This window comes from Oncorhynchus mykiss, chromosome 11 (assembly GCF_013265735.2).
Source record: "Oncorhynchus mykiss isolate Arlee chromosome 11, USDA_OmykA_1.1, whole genome shotgun sequence".
Lineage (NCBI taxonomy): Eukaryota > Metazoa > Chordata > Actinopteri > Salmoniformes > Salmonidae > Oncorhynchus > Oncorhynchus mykiss.
The window spans coordinates 30033519-30054020 of NC_048575.1; the positions used below are offsets into that span (position 1 = coordinate 30033519).

Sequence of the window (20502 nt, forward strand, 5' to 3'; positions counted from 1 at the left end):
AATTGGTAGTAGTTACTGTATATTGATATATCGAAGGTGTGCCCTGCCCTGTCTGATCAAAATAATCATATTCTGTGGGTAATTTTAAGTGGACAACCCATGAGTCCTGTATTTGATGTTACAACACACACATCAACATACTCCCACATAAAAAAATACTATACTATTCACTCCAGTGTATTTGCAGATTTTAGTATTTATATTTATAATAGTATTTACAGTTAACTATAGAATGAATACTGTAGTATACTGTAGTGTTTTTGCAGACAATACTGTAGTGTTTACTATAATGTTTTTGCTTTATTATGTGCAAGCTTTCTCCTAGAGGAATATTCAAAGTCCACAATTTCTATAATCTGTAGCTAGCTCACAATAGGGTCTATTCAGGTAGTTCAACATTCCTGCACTTTTCTATAATGTGTAGTGTACACTATATATGGTCTACTTGGCATGTTTCTCACTTATGGATGACACAAATTGGGATATGGGGGAGGGGGCAGGGTATATGCAAATTATTACTGTAGTATTTAGTATAGTTAGAAAAGTGATGTGTTTTTGGTGACTGTAGTGTTTTTGCACACTTTACTGTGGTATTTACAACAGTGTTTTATTTTGTGGATGCTACTGTAGTATTCCTATAGGAAATTTGTAGTATACTACAAAATTCTATAGTAAGCACTTACATGATTGAGGGATACAAAAGTGTGTACGGTAGTATAGTTTTCCACAGTATGCTACAGTTTACTACAAAATTATATGGTAAACTATAGAATTGTTTCAAAAAATGCTGCAGGAAAACACTTACTTTCCTGTGGTATCCTTAAAATAAAATTTAAAAATTCAATTCACCCTTCTACTATCTAGAAGTCATCAATAGCCGGTCTCCGCCCAGTAGCCTGCCCTGAACTTAGTCACTGTTACTAGTATGCTACCACCCAGTACTCTACACTGCACACTAGCGATTGCTGCCCTATGTATATAGTTATTGAGCACTGGTCACTTTAATAATGTTTACATACTGTTTTACCCATTGCATGTGTCTATACTGCATTCTAGTCGAGGCTCATCCTATATCACTACTGATGTACACACCTTTCTATTCATATACTGTCTTTACTGTCTATACAGTGCCTTGCGAAAGTATTCGGCCCCCTTGAACTTTGCGACCTTTTGCCACATTTCAGGCTTCAAACATAAAGATATAAAACTGTATTTTTTTGTGAAGAATCAACAACAAGTGGGACACAATCATGAAGTGGAATGACATTTATTGAATATTTCAAACTTTTTTAACAAATCAAAAACTGAAAAATTGGGCGTCCAAATTATTCAGCCCCCTTAAGTTAATACTTTGTAGCGCCACCTTTTGCTGCGATTACAGCTGTAAGTCGCTTGGGGTATGTCTCTATCAGTTTTGCACATCGAGAGACTGAACATTTTTCCCATTCCTCCTTGCAAAACAGCTCGAGCTCAGTGAGGTTGGATGGAGAGCATTTGTGAACAGCAGTTTTCAGTTCTTTCCACAGATTCTCGATTGGATTCAGGTCTGGACTTTGACTTGGCCATTCTAACACATGGATTTGTTTATTTTTGAACCATTCCATTGTAGATTTTTCTTTATGTTTTGGATCATTGTCTTGTTGGAAGACAAATCTCCGTCCCAGTCTCAGGTCTTTTGCAGACTCCATCAGGTTTTCTTCCAGAATGGTCCTGTATTTGGCTCCATCCATCTTCCCATCAATTTTAACCATCTTCCCTGTCCCTGCTGAAGAAAAGCAGGCCCAAACCATGATGCTGCCACCACCATGTTTGACAGTGGGGATGGTGTGTTCAGGGTGATGAGCTGTGTTGCTTTTACGCCAAACATAACGTTTTGCATTGTTGCCAAAAAGTTCAATTTTGGTTTCATCTGACCAGAGCACCTTCTTCCACATGTTTGGTGTGTCTCCCAGGTGGCTCGTGGCAAACTTTAAACGACACTTTTTATGGATATCTTTAAGAAATGGCTTTCTTCTTGCCACTCTTCCATAAAGGCCAGATTTGTGCAATATACGACTGATTGTTGTCCTATGGACAGAGTCTCCCACCTCAGCTGTAGATCTCTGCAGTTCATCCAGAGTGATCATGGGCCTCTTGTCTTCTCCTTGTATGAGCTGAAAGTTTAGAGGGACGGCCAGGTCTTGGTAGATTTGCAGTGGTCTGGTACTCCTTCCATTTCAATATTATCGCTTGCACAGTGCTCCTTGGGATGTTTAAAGCTTGGGAAATCTTTTTGTATCCAAATCCGGCTTTAAACTTCTTCACAACAGTATCTCGGACCTGCCTGGTGTGTTCCTTGTTCTTCATGATGCTCTCTGCACTTTTAACGGACCTCTGAGACTATCACAGTGCAGGTGCATTTATACGGAGACTTGATTACACACAGGTGGATTGTATTTATCATCATTAGTCATTTAGGTCAACATTGGATCATTCAGAGATCCTCACTGAACTTCTGGAGAGAGTTTGCTGCACTGAAAGTAAAGGGGCTGAATAATTTTGCACGCCCAATTTTTCAGTTTTTGATTTGTTAAAAAAGTTTGAAATATCCAATTAATGTCATTCCACTTCATGATTGTGTCCCACTTGTTGTTGATTCTTCACAAAAAATACAGTTTTATATCTTTATGTTTGAAGCCTGAAATGTGGCAAAAGGTCGCAAAGTTCAAGGGGGCCGAATACTTTCGCAAGGCACTGTATATAAATACAGTACCAGTCAAACGTTTGGACACACCTACTCATTTAAGGGTTTTTCTTTATTTGTAAAATTTTCTACATTGTAGAATAATAGTGAAGACATCAAAACTATGAAATAACACATTTGGAATATTGTAGTAACCAGAAAAGCGCTAAACAAAGCATTCTCTCAACCAGCTCCATCTGGAATGCTTTTCCAACAGTCTTGAGGGAGTTCCCACATATGCTGCTTTTCCTTCACTCTGCGGTCCAACTCATCTCAAACCATCTCAATTGGGTTGAGGTCATGCAATTGTGGAGGCCAGGTCATCTGATGCAGCACTCTGTCATTCTCCTTCTTGGTAAAATAGCCCTTACAGAGCCTGGAGGTGTGTTTGGTCATTGTCCTGTTGAAAAACAAATGAAAGTCCCACTAGTCGCAAACCAGGTGGGATGGCATATCGCTGCAGAATGCTGTCATAGCCATGCTGGTTAAGTGTGCCTTGAATTTTTAATAAATCAGTGACAGTATCACCAGCAAAGCACTGCCACACCATCACACCTCCTCCTCCATGCTACCAGGCAACCATGCGAAGATCATCCGTTCACCTACTCTGCGTCTCAAAGACACAGCATTTGGAACAGAAAATCTCAAATTTGGACTCATCAGAACAAAGGACAGATATCCACAGGTCTAATGTCCATTGCTCGTGTTTCTTGGCAGAAGCAAGTATCCTCTTCTTATTGATGTCCTTTAGTAGTGTTTGCTTTGCAGAGATTTGACCGTGAAGACCTGATTCACATAGTTTCCTCTGAACAGTTGATGTTGAGATGTGTCTGTTATTAGAACTCTGTGAAAAATGTATTTGGGATGCGATCTGGAGGTGCAGTTAACTCAAATTAACTTATCCTCTGCAGCAGAGGCAATTCTGGGTCTTCCTTTCCTGTGGTGGTCCTCATGAGAGCCAGTTTCTTTATAGTGCTTAATGGTTTTTGCATCTGCACTTGAAGAAACTTTCAAAGTTCTTAACATTTTCCGCATTGACTGACTTTTATGTCTTAAATTAATGATGGACTGTCATTTCTTTTAGCTTATTTGAGCTGTTCTTGCCACAATATGGACTTGTATTTACATTTTTTAAATACTTTTTTTTGGTTATTGCATGGTTCCATATGTGTTATTTCATAGTGTAGTGTCTCACTATATTCTACAATGTAGAAAATAGTAAAAATAAAGAAAAACCCTGGAATGAGTAGGTGTGTCTAAAATGTTGACTGGTACTGTATATACACTGCTCAAAAAAATAAAGGGAACACTTAAACAACACAACGTAACTCCAAGTAAATCACACTTCTGTGAAATCAAACTGTCCACTTAGGAAGCAACACTGATTGACAATAAATGTCACGTGCTGTTGTGCAAATGGAATAGACAACAGGTGGAAATTATAGGCAATTAGCAAGACACCCCCAATAAAGGAGTGGTTCTGCATGTGGGGACCACAGACCACTTCTCAGTTCCTATGCTTCCTGGCTGATGTTTTGGTCACTTTTGAATGGTGCCGGTGCTTTCACTCTAGTGGTAGCATGAGACGGAGTCTACAACCCACACAAGTGGCTCAGGTAGTGCAGCTCATCCAGGATGGCACATCAATGCGAGATGTGGCAAGAAGGTTTGCTGTGTCTGTCAGCGTAGTGTCCAGAGCATGGAGGCGCTACCAGGAGACAGGCCAGTACATCAGGAGACGTGGAGGAGGCCATAGGAGGCGCAACAACCCAGCAGCAGGACCGCTACCTCCGCATTTGTGCAAGGAGGAGCAGGATGAGCACTGCCAGAGCCCTGCAAATGACCTGCAGCAGGCCACAAATGTGCATGTGTCTTATCAAACGGTCAGAAACAGACTCCATGAGGGTAGTATGAGGGCCCAACGTCCACAGGTGGGGGTTGTGCTTAAAGTCCAACACCGTGCAGGACGTTTGGCATTTGCCAGAGAACACCAAGATTGGCAAATTCGCCACTGTGGTCTTCACCGATGAAAGCAGGTTCACACTGAGCAGACGTGACAGAGTCTGGAGACGCCGTGGAGAACGTTCTGCTCCCTGCAACATCCTCCAGCATGACTGGTTTGGCGGTGGGTCAGTCATGGTGTGGGGTGGCATTTCTTTGGGGGGCCGCACAGCCCTCCATGTGCTCGCCAGAGGTAGCCTGACTGCCATTAGGTACCGAGATGAGATCCTCAGACCCTTTGTGAGACCATATGCTGGTGCGGTTGGCCCTGGCTTCCTCCTAATGCTAGACCTCATGTTGGTTGGAGGGTGTCAGCAGTTCCTGCAAGAGGAAGGCATTGATGCTATGGACTGTCCCGCCCGTTCCCCAGACCTGAATCGAATTGAGCACATCTGGGACATCATGTCTCCATTGCACCACAGACTGTCCAGGAGTTGGCGGGTGCTTTAGTCCAGGTCTGGGAGGAGATCCCTCAGGAGACCATCCGTCACCTCATCAAGAGCATGCCCAGGCGTTGTAGTGAGGTCATACAGGCACGTGGAGGCCACACATACTACTGAGCCTCATTTTGACTTGTTTTAAGGACATTACATCAAAGTTGGATAAGCCTGTAGCTTGGTTTTCCACTTTAATTTTGAGTGTGACTCCAAATCCAGACCTCCATGGGTTGATACATTTGATTTCCATTGATATTTTTTGTGTGATTTTGTTGTCAGCACATTAAACTATGTAAAGAAAAAAGTATTTAATAAGAATATTTAATTCATTCAGATCTAGGATGTGTTATTTTAGTGTTCCCTTTATTTTTTTGAGCACTGTATATTCTGGACTCTGACATTGCTCATTCAGATATTTCTTGATTTTCATTATTTTATTAGAATTTTTTTTATTTTTATTTATGTTGTTCGGTATTACTTCACTGATGGGAGCTAGAAGCAGAAGCATTTCGCTGCACCTGTGATAACATCTGCAAGATTTGATTTGAGTTCAGATCATGGAATTCTGAACACATCATGCTTCTACGCCTACATTTAAATGTGTCTATGGTGTTATATTTACATGCCAGGATGCTTAGGTAAAATATGATAATAGCAAAACAACAACTGACAGTAGCTAGCTAACTGCTGTAACCCAATAACCTCTGTAGCTAGCCAGGAAGCTAGCTAGCAAAGTTAAAGGGATTGCAAACAGGTTAGCATAACCATCTATATACTGTTTCTAGCCTAACAAACTTTTGTTTTTCTAAATATTAGCTAACTGCATAGCATTTATTAGACCAGCAAAAACATGAATCATACACTAGGAAGGTATTTCCTCCAATGTTATAATGAAAAGGTGCCTCTCACTCCCAAATAGGGGAAATCATTGCATCACAAGAACACAATACAACATATATTCTTGTACTTTTGTTTCTGCTAAGCTTGGTCCAATGTACCATCTAAGTGCCTCTTTCTAGACTATTCATCGTCTTGAAATAAATTAGCATTACTTCAAGTAACTATGATGAGTGACTGGCTTGAAGCTCATTACTGCACTGCTGATACTACAGTGTCATAGGCTTATATTTAGCACTATATCTCATGGGCCATCACATCCTAAGTGACAAGCAGTGAGGGACACAGCATCATAATATTCATGAATATTAATATCAACACACTGAGGGAGAAACTCATTATTTTCTGCAATCTGAAAACCAGGATCAACAACAATGCAACTTTGGGAAGAAAGTGAGAAATATGCAAATGGTCCCTATTCCATATTTAGTGCACGACACTGGTGAAAAGTAGGAATAAGGTTCCATTTTGGGACGCTGATTATGAATACAGCTACAGTCTGAATAGTTTTACTCCTGATGTTCATTGCTGAACATTGAAGAATATGATAAGCCAATATAATAATTTCTACATAAAATGTACAGTGGCTACTCTTCAATTGTGTACAGAATCTCCTAAAGTACTTTGTTTTTACCCAGTGTTCTTTACTTTCCCACTGCACATTCCGCTGATGACTCTTGCAGTCTGTTTGTGTCCCAAATGGCACCCTGTTCCCTACATTTTGACTACTTCTGACCAGGGATATTTAGGACATATGGTATGCTTCTCAGACTCAATGGTTAACCCCAATAAGAGAGAGAATTGACAGAAAGAAAACAAAGAGGAGACCATCAAATGGAAGGGAAGAGAGAACTCCATACAATGGAGCCATGCGCTGTCAGGTCTGCCAGCTAATTGGAGTTTGACAGTCGTCAGACAACACAAGACTAGGGGATTTACTATATACCTGCTAGCACTTATTGAATTAGACAAGTCAGAAAATACACAACACGCTCAGACGGTAAACACTAAAAGGTAATTATTGGAGGTCCGTTTATGGGCAATCTCACAAGCCACAGTGTAATCCGCTGTTTACAGTACACTGTCTGTCTGCCAGTCTGGATAACTGGCAGGCTGGCACACCAGTATGGAGTGGGCAATATACCCCTGTGCTGCATGTATTCGTGTAGTATTATTGAGTCCAGTGATTTATGCAGATTTATACAGTCGATTCATGCAAAATTTGAATCTATTCAATGCAGTATTATGAAATTGATTAATTAAGTATTATACAGTCAATTCTTGCAGCAGTATGGAATCGAATCAAGCAATTCATGCAGTATTATTGATTAATCTAGTAGTATAGAGTCGATCCATGGATCCATGAGTAAAATAAGTGACATAAAAGTATGAATTGCTATGATATTTCCTATCTATGACCTAATGCCCCACATAGGCTATGCAGACACTGTAGTTTTTATGAACTTGTCCTTCAGAAATGCAATATTGTTTAATGAGTTTAGCAACAAAATAGAATACATATAATTCAATATGGTTGCATTGAATGCGATTCGAGGTAGGCACAGATAACTAACATACAGTATTGTATTTGCCCAAGTAAGGCTTGGTCGATTACAACCAAATTATGATAAGTGTACATATTCAAATCAAATTTTATTTGTCACATACACATGGTTAGCAGATGTTAATGCAAGTGTAGCGAAATGATTGTGCTTCTAGTTCCGACAATGCAGTAATAACCAACAAGTAATCTAACCTAACAACTTCACAACAACTACCTTATACACACAAGTGTAAAGGGATAAAGAATATGTACATAAAAATATATGAATGAGTGACGGTACAGAACGGCAAGATGCAGTAGATGGTATCGAGTACAGTATATACATATGAGATGAGTAACGTAGGGTATGTAAACATATAAAAGTGGCATTGTTTAAAGTTGCTTGTGATACATGTATTACATAAAGATGGCAAGATGCAGTAGATGGTATATAGTACAGTACATACGTAAGAGATGAGTAATGTAGGGTATGTAAACATTATATTAAGTGGCATTGTTTAAAGTGGCTAGTGATACATTTTTTACATACATTTTTCAATTATTAAAGTGGCTGGAGTTGAGTCAGTATGTTGGCAGCAGCCACTCAATGTTAGTGGTGGCTATTTAACAGTCTGATGGCCTTGAGATAGAAGCTGTTTTTCAGTCTCTCGGTCCCTGCTTTGATGCACCTGTACTGACCTCGCCTTCTGGATGATAGCAGGCTGAACAGGCAGTGGCTTGGGTGGTTGTTGTCCTTGATGATCTTTATGGCCTTCCTGTGACATCGGGTGGTGTAGGTGTCCTGGAAGGCAGGTAGTTTGCCCCCGGTGATAAGTTGTGCAGACCTCACTACCCTCTGGAGAGCCTTGCGGTTGTGGGCAGAGCAGTTACCGTACCAGGCGATAAAACAGCTGACACCACACTCCGAGGGCCCTCACCTCCTTCCTGTAGGCCGTCTCGTCGTTGTTGGTAATCAAGCCTACCACTGTAGTTTTGTCTGCAAACTTGATGATTGAGTTGGAGAAATGCATGGCCACGCATTCGTGGGTGAACAGGGAGTACAGGAGAGGGCTCAGAACGTACCCTTATGGCGCCCCAGTGTTGAGGATCAGCGGGGTGGAGATGTTGTTACCTACCCTCACCACCTGGGTGCGGCCCGTCAGGAAGTCCAGTACCCAGTTACACAGGGTGGGGTCAATACCCAGGGTCTCGAGCTTGATGACAAGTTTGGAGGGTACTAAATCCTGAGCTGTAGTCGATGAACAGCATTCTCACATAGGTATTCCTCTTGTCCAGATGGGTTAGGGCAGTGTGCAGTGTGGTTGCAATTGCGTCGTCCTTGGACCTATTGTGGCGGTAAGCAAATTGGAGTGGGACTAGGGTGTCAGGTAGGGTGGAGGTGATATGGTCCTTGACTAGACTCTCAAAGCACTTCATGATGACTGAAGTGAGTGCTACGGGGCGGTAGTCATTTAGCTCAGTTACCTTAGCTTTCTTGGGAACAGGAACATTTGTGGCCCTCTTGAAGCATGTGGGAACAGCAGACTGTGATAAGGATTGATTGAATATGTCCGTAAACACACCAGCCAGCTGGTCTGCGCATGCTCTGAGGATGCCGTCTGGGCCTGCAGCCTTGAGGGTTAACACGTTTAAATGTTTTACTCACGTCGGCTGCAGTGAAGGAGAGTCCGCAAGTTTTTGTAGTGGGCTGTGTCAGCGGCACTGTATTGTCCTCAAAGCTAGCAAAGAAGTTGTTTAGTCTGTCTGGGAGCAAGACATCCTGGACATATTGGACCACAAAAAAATATAACTTTTACATTACCGTGTAGTTCACCAATAAAATGGTCTGACGATGATGTGGACATACTCGGCATTCATATCCAGAAAGAAAGAAATTATCATGACAATACATTTAGACCCCTTTTTCTCCCCAATTTTGTGGTATCCAATTGTTTTTAGTAGCTACTATCTTGTCTCATCGCCACAACTCCCATACGGGCTCGGGAGAGACGAAGGTTGAAAGTCATGCATCCTCCGATACACAACCCAACCAAACCACACTGCTTCTTAACACAGTGCGCATCCAACCCGGAAGCCAGCCGCACCAATGTGTCAGAGGAAACATCGTGCACCTGGCAACCTTGGTTAGAGCTCACTGCGCCCGGCCCGCCACAGGATTCGCTGGTGCGCAATGAGACAAGGATATCCCTACCGGCCAAGCCCTCCCTAACCCGGACGACGCTAGGCCAATTGTGCGTCGCCCCACGGACCTCCCGGTCGCGGCCGGTTACGACAGAGCCTGGGCCTGAACCCAGAGTCTCTGATGGCACAGCTGGTGCTGCAGTACAGCGCCCTTAACCACTGCGCAACCCGGGAGGCCTAAACATTTATTTTTAATGCTCTAATTACATTGGTATCCAGTTTATAATAGCAATAAGGCACCACGGGCGTTTGTGGTATATGGCCGATATACTATGGCAAAAGGGCCTTATCCAGGCACTTCGCGTTGCTTAAATGTACTAATTGATTTAAAAAAAAAACATATTCTGAATAGATGTTTAAAAAGGTATAATCTTTGTAAATTATATCACACATGCAGCTAACAAAAATATCTGGAAATGTCTTCTCTATTCAAAATTACAACCAACTAATTGCAGCGCTACTGCAAAAATGGAAGTATTTGATCACCTACCAACCAGTAAGAATTCCGTCTCTCACAGACCGGCTCTCACTGTTAGTTTTTCTTTAAGAAGCCCTCCTGTTCTCCACTCATTACCTGTATTAACTACACCTGTTTGAACTCGTTACCTGTATAAAAGACACATATCCACACACTCAATCAAACAGACTCCAACTTCTCCACAATGGCCAAGACCAGAGAGCTGGGTAAGGACATCAGGGATAAAATTGTAGACCTGCACAAGGCTGGGATGTGCTACAGGACAATAGGCAAGCAGCTTGGTGAGAAGGCAACAACTGTTGGCACAATTATTAGAAAATGGAAAAGTTCAAGATGACGGTCATTCACCCTCGGTCTGGGGCTCCATGCAAGATCTCACCTCGTGGGGCATCAATGATCATGAGGAAGTTCAGGGATCAGCCCAGAACTACACGGCAGGACCTGGTCAATGACCTGAAGAGAGCTGGGACCACAGTCTAAGAAAACCATTAGTAACACACTACGCCGTCATGGATTAAAATCTTGCAGCGCACGCAAGGGCTCCCTGCTCAAGCCAGCGCATGTCCAGGCCCATCTGAAGTTTGCCAATGACCATCTAGATGATCCAGAGGAGGAATGGGAGAAGGTCATGTGGTCTGATGAGACAAAAATAGAGCTTTTTGGTCTAAACTCCACTTGCCGTGTTTGGAGGAAGAAGAAGGATGAGTACAACCCCAAGAACACCATCCCAACCGTGAAGCATTGAGGTGGAAACTTTATTCTTTGGAGTTGCTTTTCTGCAAAGGGGACAGGACAACTGCACCGCATTGAGGGGAGGATGGATGGGGCCATGTATCGCGACTTCTTGGCCAACAACCTCCTTCCCTCAGTAAGAGCATTGAAGATGGGTCGTGGCTGGGTCTTCCAGCATGACAACGACCTGAAACACACAGCCAGGGCAACTAAGGAGTGGCTCCGTAGGAAGCATCTCAAGTTCCTGGAGTGGCCTAGCCAGTCTCCAGACCTGAACCCAATAGAAAATCTTTGGAGGGAGCTGAAAGTCTGTATTGCCCAGCTACAGCCCGAAACCTGAAAGATCTGGAGAAGGTCTGTATGGAGGAGTGGGCCAAAATCCTTGCTGCAGTGTGTGCAATCCTGGTCAAGAACTACAGGAAACGTATGATCTCTGTAATTGCAAACAAAGGTTTCTGTAACAAATATTAAGTTCTGCTTTGCTGATGTATCAAATACTTTTGTCATGTAATAAAATGCAAATAACTTAAAAATCATACAAATGTGATTTTATGGATTTTAGATTCCGTCTCTCACAGTTGAAGTGTACCTATGATAAAAATGACAGACCTCTACGTGCTTTTTAAGTAGAAAACCTGCAAAATCGGCAGTGTATCAAATACGTGTTCTCCCCACTGTAGCACTGTTGGGTGATATGAAAAGAAATAGTCAAATCAATCAAGAATATAATAACTTTCTGAAGAAAAAAAATATCTTTAATATACAATCTGTGGAAACTATGAGAATAGAACGGTTCAGAACTTTTGTGAAACATCACAGCACAGTTGAAAAATACATGGCAAATATAAATAAAAAATGGATTGTATTATTAAAGAGAAAGATGGCAGGGGTTGGGTAGAGCTGAAGCGTAGAACAAAAAAACTACAAGATAACTAATATAAAATATACTGTGTTTGTATAAGGAATATAGCAGGAGTTTCGACATATTCTGAGCACTAGTTGGCTGTGTTTCCTTTACTTTGTGGTCCAACTCATCCCAAACCATCTCAATTGGGTTGAGGTCATGTAATTGTGGAGACCAGGTCATCTGATGCAGCACTGCATCACTCTCCTTCTTGGAAAATAGCCCTTACAGAGCCTGGAGGTGTGTTGAGTCATGTCCTGTTGAAAAACAAATTATAGTCCCACTAAATGCAAACCAGATGAGATGGCGTATCACTGCAGAATGCTGTGGGTGCCATGCTGTTTAAGTGTGCCTTGACTACTAATTAAATCACAGAGGGTGTCACCTGCAAAGCACCCACGCCATCACACCTCCTCCTCCATAATTTACAGGTGGGAACAACACATTGCAGAGATCATCCGTTCACCTACTCTACGTCTCACAAAGACAAAGTGGTGGAACCAAAAATATCAAATTTGGACTCATTAGACCAAACGGCAGATTTCCACCTGTCTAATGGCCATTGCTCGTGTTTCTTGACCTAAGCAAGTTTCTTATTCTTAATGGTGTCCTTTAGAAGTGGTTTATTTTCAGTAATTTGACCGTGAAGGCCTGATTCACGCAGGCTGGTAACTAATGAACTTACCCTCTTCAGCAGAGGTAACTGGGTCTTCCTTTTCTGTGGCGGTCCTCATAAGAGCCAGTTTCATTATAGCGCTTGATGGTTTTTGTGACTGCACTTGAAGAAACATTCAAAGTTCTTGAAGTTTTCCGCATTGACTGACATTCATGTCTTAAAATATTGATGAACTGTCATTTCTCTTAGCTTATTTGAGCTGTTCTTGCCATAATATGGACTTTTACCAAATATCTTCTCTATACCAACCCTACCTTGTTACAACAAATGATTGGCTTATTCTAAAATTGATTTAATGTTTTTTTTTTTTCCTGGTCAATCTACAAACAATACCTCATATTGATAAAGCATAAACAGGTTTAGAAATGTTTGTGTATATATATATATATATATATATATATATATATATCACTCACAGTTGAAGTCGGAAGTTTACATACACTTACGTTGGAGTCATTATAACTAGTTTTTCAACCACTACGCACATTTCTTGTTAACAAACTGTAGTTTTGGCAAATTGTTTAGGACATTTACCTTGTACCTTGTTTACAGACAGATTATTTCACTTATAACTCAATGTATCACAATTCCAGTGGATCAGAAGTTTACATACAACAAGTTGACTGTGCCTTTAAACAGCATGGATAATTCCAGAAAATTATGTCATGGTTTTAGAAGCTTCTGATAGGCTAATTGACATAATTTGAGTGAATTGGTGGTGTACCTGTGGATGTTTTTCAAGGGCTACGTTCAAACGCAGTGCCTCTTTGCTTGACATCATGGGAATATCAAAATGAAAATTGTGATTTTCATGGGAAAATCAAAAGAAATCAGCCAAGACCTAAGAAATAAATTGTATGTTGTATGTTGTATGTATGTTTTGGTGGTGCTTTACTGCAGGAGGAACTGGTGCACTTAAGAAGATAGATGGCATCATGATGGAATATTAGGTGGATATATTGAAGCAACATCTGAAGTTAAAACCTCTTGGCGCACCGGTTTCTTTTGGGGGATCATTTTCGTCAACATCTGCTGAATTGCAGAGCGACAAATTAAAATTAAATTGCTAAAAATATTTAATTTCCATGAAATCACAAGTGCAATATACCAAAACACAGTTTAGCTTGTTGTTAATCCTTCTGGCATGTCATTTTTCAAAAAAGCTTTACATCGAAAGCTATCCAAGCGTTTATGTTAGGACAGCTCTCTCAGCAGACAAAACATTACAAACAGCTAGCAGCAAAGTAGATTGGTCAAGAAAGTTAGAAAAGCAATAAAATTAATCGCTTACCTTTGATGATCTTCAGATGTTTGCACTCACGAGACTCCCAGTTACACAATAAATGTTCATTTTGTTCCATAAAGATTATTTTTATATCCAAAAATATCCATTTGGTTGGTGCGTTTTGTTCAGTAATCCACAGGCTCGTGCAGGTCACGACGGGCAGATGAAAATTCCAACGTTATTATAATCAATCCTCAGGTTGTTTCTACAATAAATAATCCACAATATTTCAACCGGACGATAGCTTTTTCAATAGGAGAGAGAGAGAAAAGGTCTGCTCCAAGCTGCTCGCGCATGCAAAACTCTGGGGGGACACAGCTATCCACTGACGCGATGTGATCATTCTCACTCATTTTCCAGAAGAAAAGCCTGAAACTATGTCTAAAGACTGTTCACACCATGGGGAAGCCATAGGGAAAGGAATCTGGTTGATATCCCTTTAAATGGAGGGAAGGCATGCAATGGAACAGGGAGGTTTCAGAAAAACAGTACTTCCTGGTTTGATTTTCCTCAGGTTTTTGCCTGTAATATCAGTTCTGTTATACTCACAGACAATATTTTGACAGTTTTGGAAACTTTAGAGTGTTTTCTTTCCTAATCTGCCAAATATAGGCATATTCTATCTTCTGGGCCTTGGTGCGTTTTTCATCCAAACATCAAAATACTGCCCGCTACACTCAAGAGGTTAACGACTACAAAGTCAAGGTATTGGAGTGGCCATTACAAAGCCCTGACCTTAACCCTATAGAAAATTTGTTGGCAGAACTTTAAAAGCGTGTGTGAGCAAGGAGGCCTACAAACCTGACTCAGTTACACTAGCTCTGTCAGGAGGAATGGCCAAAACTCACCCAATTTATTGTGGGAAACTTGTGGAAGGCTACCCAAAACGTTTCACCCAAGTTAAACAATTTAAAGGCAATTCTACCAAATAGACTCAATTAGTATGTAATCATCTGACCCACTGGGAATGTGATTAACGAAATAAAAGGTGAAATAAATAATTTTCTCTACTATTATTAACATTTCACATTCTTAAAATAAAATGGTGATCCTAACTGACCTAAAACAGGGAATTTTTACGAGGATTAAATGTTTAAATTGTGAAGAAAAAAAAAGTTCTCTTCAATCAGTTATTTAAATGGAAACATTTTTTAACTGTAGTGTATGTCTTTTTTACGTAAGTATTCAGACCCTTTACTCAGAACTTTGTTGAAGCACCTTTGGCAGCGATTACAACCTTTAATCTGTTTGGGTATGACGCTTGAAGCTTGGAAAATATTCTTCCATTCTTCTCTGTAGATCCTCTCAGGCTCTGTCATGTTGGATGGGGAGAAATGCTGCACAGGTGTATTTAGGTCTCTCCAGAAATGTTCGATCAGTTTCAACTCCAAGCTCTGGCTTGGAGTTGAAGGACATTCAGGACATTCAGAGACTTATCCCAAAGCAACTACTGCAATATAACTTAGAGGCCTCATTTGCTTAGTTCAACTGTCGTACCCAATCAGAACCCAAAATATACGCTAGTTTTACACCAATGTTTGTGAACAACGTAAGTGTAAGCAAAACTGTATAGCCTCAAAACATGGTTATCACTATACATTTGATATACTGGATGGTCAGTCTTTGCATCCATAGCCCTATGAAATTTCTCTAGCCCCATCCCTTAGCTTCTTCGCATAAACAAGGGCTGGGAGAAGGCTTTCTTATTGTTTCAATGAAGGATTCTAGCTTTAAGTCCCCTTGCACAAACACAGAGGAATAGTCAGTAAAGCAGCAAAGTCATTGGCAATTCTTGTCAGGTCTCTAGTGAGCATTGTTTAGTGCTGCAGAGGGGAGATAGGAAAATAGAACCCCAAACGGATACAGAATAATTATATTCTCTCTCTCTCTTTATTGTTAGTTGTCCTTGTTCTCCAGGATTATACACATTCAGTAGTGTTTTTTCAGTTTCTTCAATTTTTCCTATGATCAGTACAGTGCTCAGGGGAACTGGAGAGCGGCAGCGTTTGTTTACAAAGCATCACAGACTACCAAGAGGTTAAAGGGGTTTTGTCCACATCAATAGCTGGGATGGAACAGCTTTTTATGTGAGTCACTGCACCCCTACAGAAAGAAACTCCAGACACAAGCCTTCTGATTGCATTGCATTGCAAGTGTTCACACTTCAGAGCCATACTGAACAAGTATGCCTCCCTCCACGAGGACTTGGCTTGTTAAATGCCCTCCCTCATGCTAATGGCTGTCTGAAATGGCTCGCTGAAGATCAGGTGATAGTGAATCAGCAACGCCAAGAGGCGCGTCTTGTGGAGTTTGACAAAAACACACATGGCCCATTTTCATAATGCTGATTTAGTATCAGGTCCCCCGTCCTTGTAATTATATTAATTGATTATCACCTCAAAGGAAAAACTGATCTTATATCAGCAGTCCTACTTTGAGACACTTCGTGAATATGGGCCATTCTATGCACGGTATATAGTTCAACTTGAAGAGAAGCCATTTCAGTTCCATGTACAGTTCCACCCTGTAGTCATCAATATAATCCTTTATGACATACAGTATGTATAATGAGCCCTAAAAGCATGTCATATATTATGCAGTGTTAATTTTGGCGGCTATTTTAGATTTAGTTTAAGGCTTAAAATACCTTTTGGTTTTAGTCACATTTTCATCATTTCAGCCTTCGTCTAGTTTGAGTCACAGCAATTAGTCACATGACAGTCCGTGCATTTTTTTCTATTAAATAATAGGCTACCTCTAACTTCCATCATGTGCATGTTCAGATAGCCTTGTCCAAGTAGGCCTTTTAACCTTTTACATTTTAGTAATTTACCAGACGCTCTTATCCAGAGCGACTTACAGTTAGTGCATTCATCTTAAAATAGGACAACCACATCACAGTCATAGTAAATCCTCAATAAAGTAGCTATCAGCAAAGTCAAAGCTAGTCAGGGGTGGAGAAAAGTCAAGTTCTAGTGTTCATTCGCAAAATGCTTTTTTAGGGGGTGGGTGCTATGGGAAGCTGGGTCCACCATTGGAATGCCAGGACGGAGAAGAGCTTGGACTGGGCTGAGTGGGAGATGCCCTCTCATAGTGCTAAGAGACCAGAGGTGGCAGAACGAAGTGCTCGGGTTGGGGTGTAGGGTTTGAGCATAGCTTGAAGGTAGGGAGGGGTTGTTCCTCTTGCTGCTCCATAAGCAAGTACCATTGTCTTGTAGTGGATGTGAGCTTCGACTGGAAGCTGGTGGAGTGTGCGGAGGAGCAGGGTGACATGAGACAACTTAGGAAGGTTGAACACCAGACAGGCTGCAGCATTCTGGATAAATTGCAAGGGTTTGGGATTAGTGCCTGGATTAGGACCTGCTCCACTACCTGTGTGAGGTTGGTTCGAACTATACGGATGTTGTAGAACATCAACTTGCAGGAGTGAGTCACTGCTTTGATTTTTTCAGAGAACAACAGGGTGTTTTCCAGGGTCACACCAAGGTTCTTTGCACTCTGGGAGGGAGACACTGTAGAGTTGCAACCGTAATGGATAGGTCTTTGAGTAGGCAGGCTTTACAGGGTGGAAGAGCAGCTCTGTCTTGTCGTGGTTGAGCTTGAGGTGGTGGGCCGACATCCAAGCTGAGATATCTGCCAGGCATGCAGAGATGTGTATCACCTTCTGAGTGTCAGAAGGGGGAAGGAGAAAAGTGGCTTAGTGTCATCCACATTCTATGATAGGAGAGCCCTAGTGAGGATATGACGGAGCTGAGTGACTTGGTGTAGAGAGAGAAGAGGGCCTAGAATCGAGCCCTGGGGTACACCAGTTGTGAGAGTATGTGGTACAGACACCTGGTGGGTGATAGATAAGAACAATGTTAGTTTGAGTAGACAAGTGACAGTGACAGCATGGAAATCAAATAAGGAGATGGACAGGTGAGAGAGTGAAATAATGTAATATCTCCACTTAGGAGAAATTAGTAGCCCTGTGCCACCTCCGCAATGACCAGATGCTCTCTGATAATGACAGAAAACATAGTCAGATGAAGAGAGAGCAGCTGGAGCAGCAGTGTTCTCTGGGGTGATCCATGTCTCCTTCAGGGCCCGAAAGTCAAGGGACTGAAATGCAGCATAGGCTGAGATTAATTTAGCGTTCTTGACCGCAGAATCGGCAGTTCTAAACGCTGCCAGAGACCAGGAAATCCACATGGATTGTGCTTGCAGGGTACACTAAATTAGAAGGGTTGCAGCCAAGGGGGGGGGGGGGGGGGCAGGGAGTCTGAAAAGTCTACATGTAGAGGAGAAAACTGAGATAGAAAACAGACAGTTGCAAAAGTTATAACAGAGCAAAATTAGAAATTCTGAAAATCACTAGGTAAGGTACTCAAGTAAGAGTGGTGTGGAGCCTTTCTCTCTTTCCTTCCTCAAATAACTCTGCAGAACCATCGCTGTTTCGTTGACGGTCTTAGTTTTGCGACACAGCCACGGCTGAGAAAACAGAGGAGACTGAAGTACAAATACTAATTGCTAAATGCCTTGAAAAGGTGAAGTGCACACCTCCCGGTACTAATTGCTGATTTCCTAGGAGAGGAGAAACCACTCCCCCTCCAATAAAGCCACTGATTATGAAAACAATAAGTCACAAATTGCCCTGTCCCTTAATCCTGGTTGATGTGTCAACAATCATCTGCAAGTTAATAGCAGTAAGCAGTTCACAACACCAAGTAGGCTACTAGGAAGACAGGTAGAACTTTAAAGCAGATTCCCTTGTATACCTTAGCTTGCAACATTGATATTATGGCAGATTGTAACCAATACCAACCATACTTAACAATTTAGGCTATAATAAAGCCTTGGCTGCAGGTTAAACAATTAACAGCTCTGATTTTCTCCATCATCGCCATCAAGGAGGGCTAAATTATAGGGGTATCCTTGAAAAGGGGAGAATTGAATTTAAGCTTTCCAAAAATCCCAGAAGTACTGTATTAATGTACTAATATTCAACAAATAGCATTTGTTTTTCCTATAGTAAAAACACAACCACAACTAGCATTTGCAGACCGTGGTGCCAGAGTGGCAACACAGATGAATGAATAACAGAACACATGGGGAAATAGAGATTCCAGTGTGCTCAAATCAAAAATAGCCTACTTGAAAGAAAGAGAGTGTAAACATTATTGTTTCAGGTTGAGGTTAGTTACATGTGAAGGGTCTTGGCTCCGCATCAGTTCAAAAGACTGACGAATGACTCACGTGACAGCCTGAGAGCAGTGTTGGAGCTGGGCAGAATCAGATCACAAAACTGAAAGATATCAGTTCTGCAACTGAGAGGATTGCATGCATGCATACTTATGATTGGACAAAACAAATGTTATCGTCATAGTTTTAGTCAGGAAAAATAGGTTGTTGACAATATTTTTTTGTCATAGTTATTGTTGACAAAATGAACACTGATACAATGGTTTAGTAACCATTAGTTGTTAGGATGTGCCCAGAACCTCACACCGCTTTCATATTAGACACACTTTACATACATTATTTAATGTTTCTTATTTATTTATACAGTAATTATTATTCAACATGTCCTCACCTAGGATTTGAACTGACAACCTCTTTGTTCACTGCCTTCCGATCTTCCTACTATGCCACCATATCTGTGTCAATAACTGATTTCACCTGTATTCCTAGACTTTGGACTTTGTTAAAAATACACTCAAGAAAAACTATTATAATATCATAGTGATTCAGGATTAACATTGAAAATATAATAGTATGCCCCACCAACATTAGACAACCATACAGAAAACCCTCAAATTGCTTAAATAGGTCAATTAAATCAATGACAGTCAGATTAACTGATAACTAAAATAGCAGTGCAATTGGCACTCTTTTGCTTTGTGCAGAGATGTATTATAGGTATTGAATCTGTATATTGAGTTCTGAAAAAGCTACAGACTTTGTAGCACAGCAAAACATTTGCCGTTTCACATGTGAAACTTGATTGAATGTGAAATAAATAAGCCCAGCTTGGTGCCTGGCCTTTAAGTGTCTGTCCTTATGCCCAAGCTTTTCACCGCTCCTTCTCACAGACAACAATTCCAGAGTGAAGCTGATGGAATTAGCGATAGCAATCAACACTAGCTTCTTCAGTAAAGCCAGCGTGTGGGTGTTTTTTTTCTCCCCCTTTATTTATTGCGGCCTCATGTCATTCTGGCAGTTTGATTGTGAATGATATTGGACACCGGGTGAGTCGATGGCCAGCGCATGTGATTGCTGTCATGCCAGGAAACTTGCCAGTATGCCAGCCAGAGACCATCAAATAGTCAGGAAGAAAGCCAGAATGCAGCAGTCACTGACAACATCAGTGGATAGCCTCAATGGATAGCCGGGACTGTTTTGTTGCCTCATCACGTATAACACAGTGAAGTGAAATATCATTGGCCTGGCTTGATTGATTCATAATTTCTCTCTCCAACACCCCCTTTCCCTCCATCTTTTTATTTTTGTTGTTCCCCTGTCTCTCTCCATTGCGTCAGGACGACGCTATCTGCCAAGCTGGTAGTCATATCCTTCTACTCCACCCTGTACCGTGACACTTGTTTACTCTTGAGGATGAGGCATGTGATGAAAGCCAGCTTCCTCT

The 20502-nt window shown here is 41.4% G+C and overlaps 1 protein-coding gene across 2 annotated transcripts in view; it reads right to left on the reverse strand.

The window, feature by feature from the left end:
* Positions 1-20502, reverse strand: part of LOC110535566 (cadherin-10-like) — a 62640-nt gene that overhangs the window by 35198 nt on the left and 6940 nt on the right. The window lies entirely within an intron of this gene.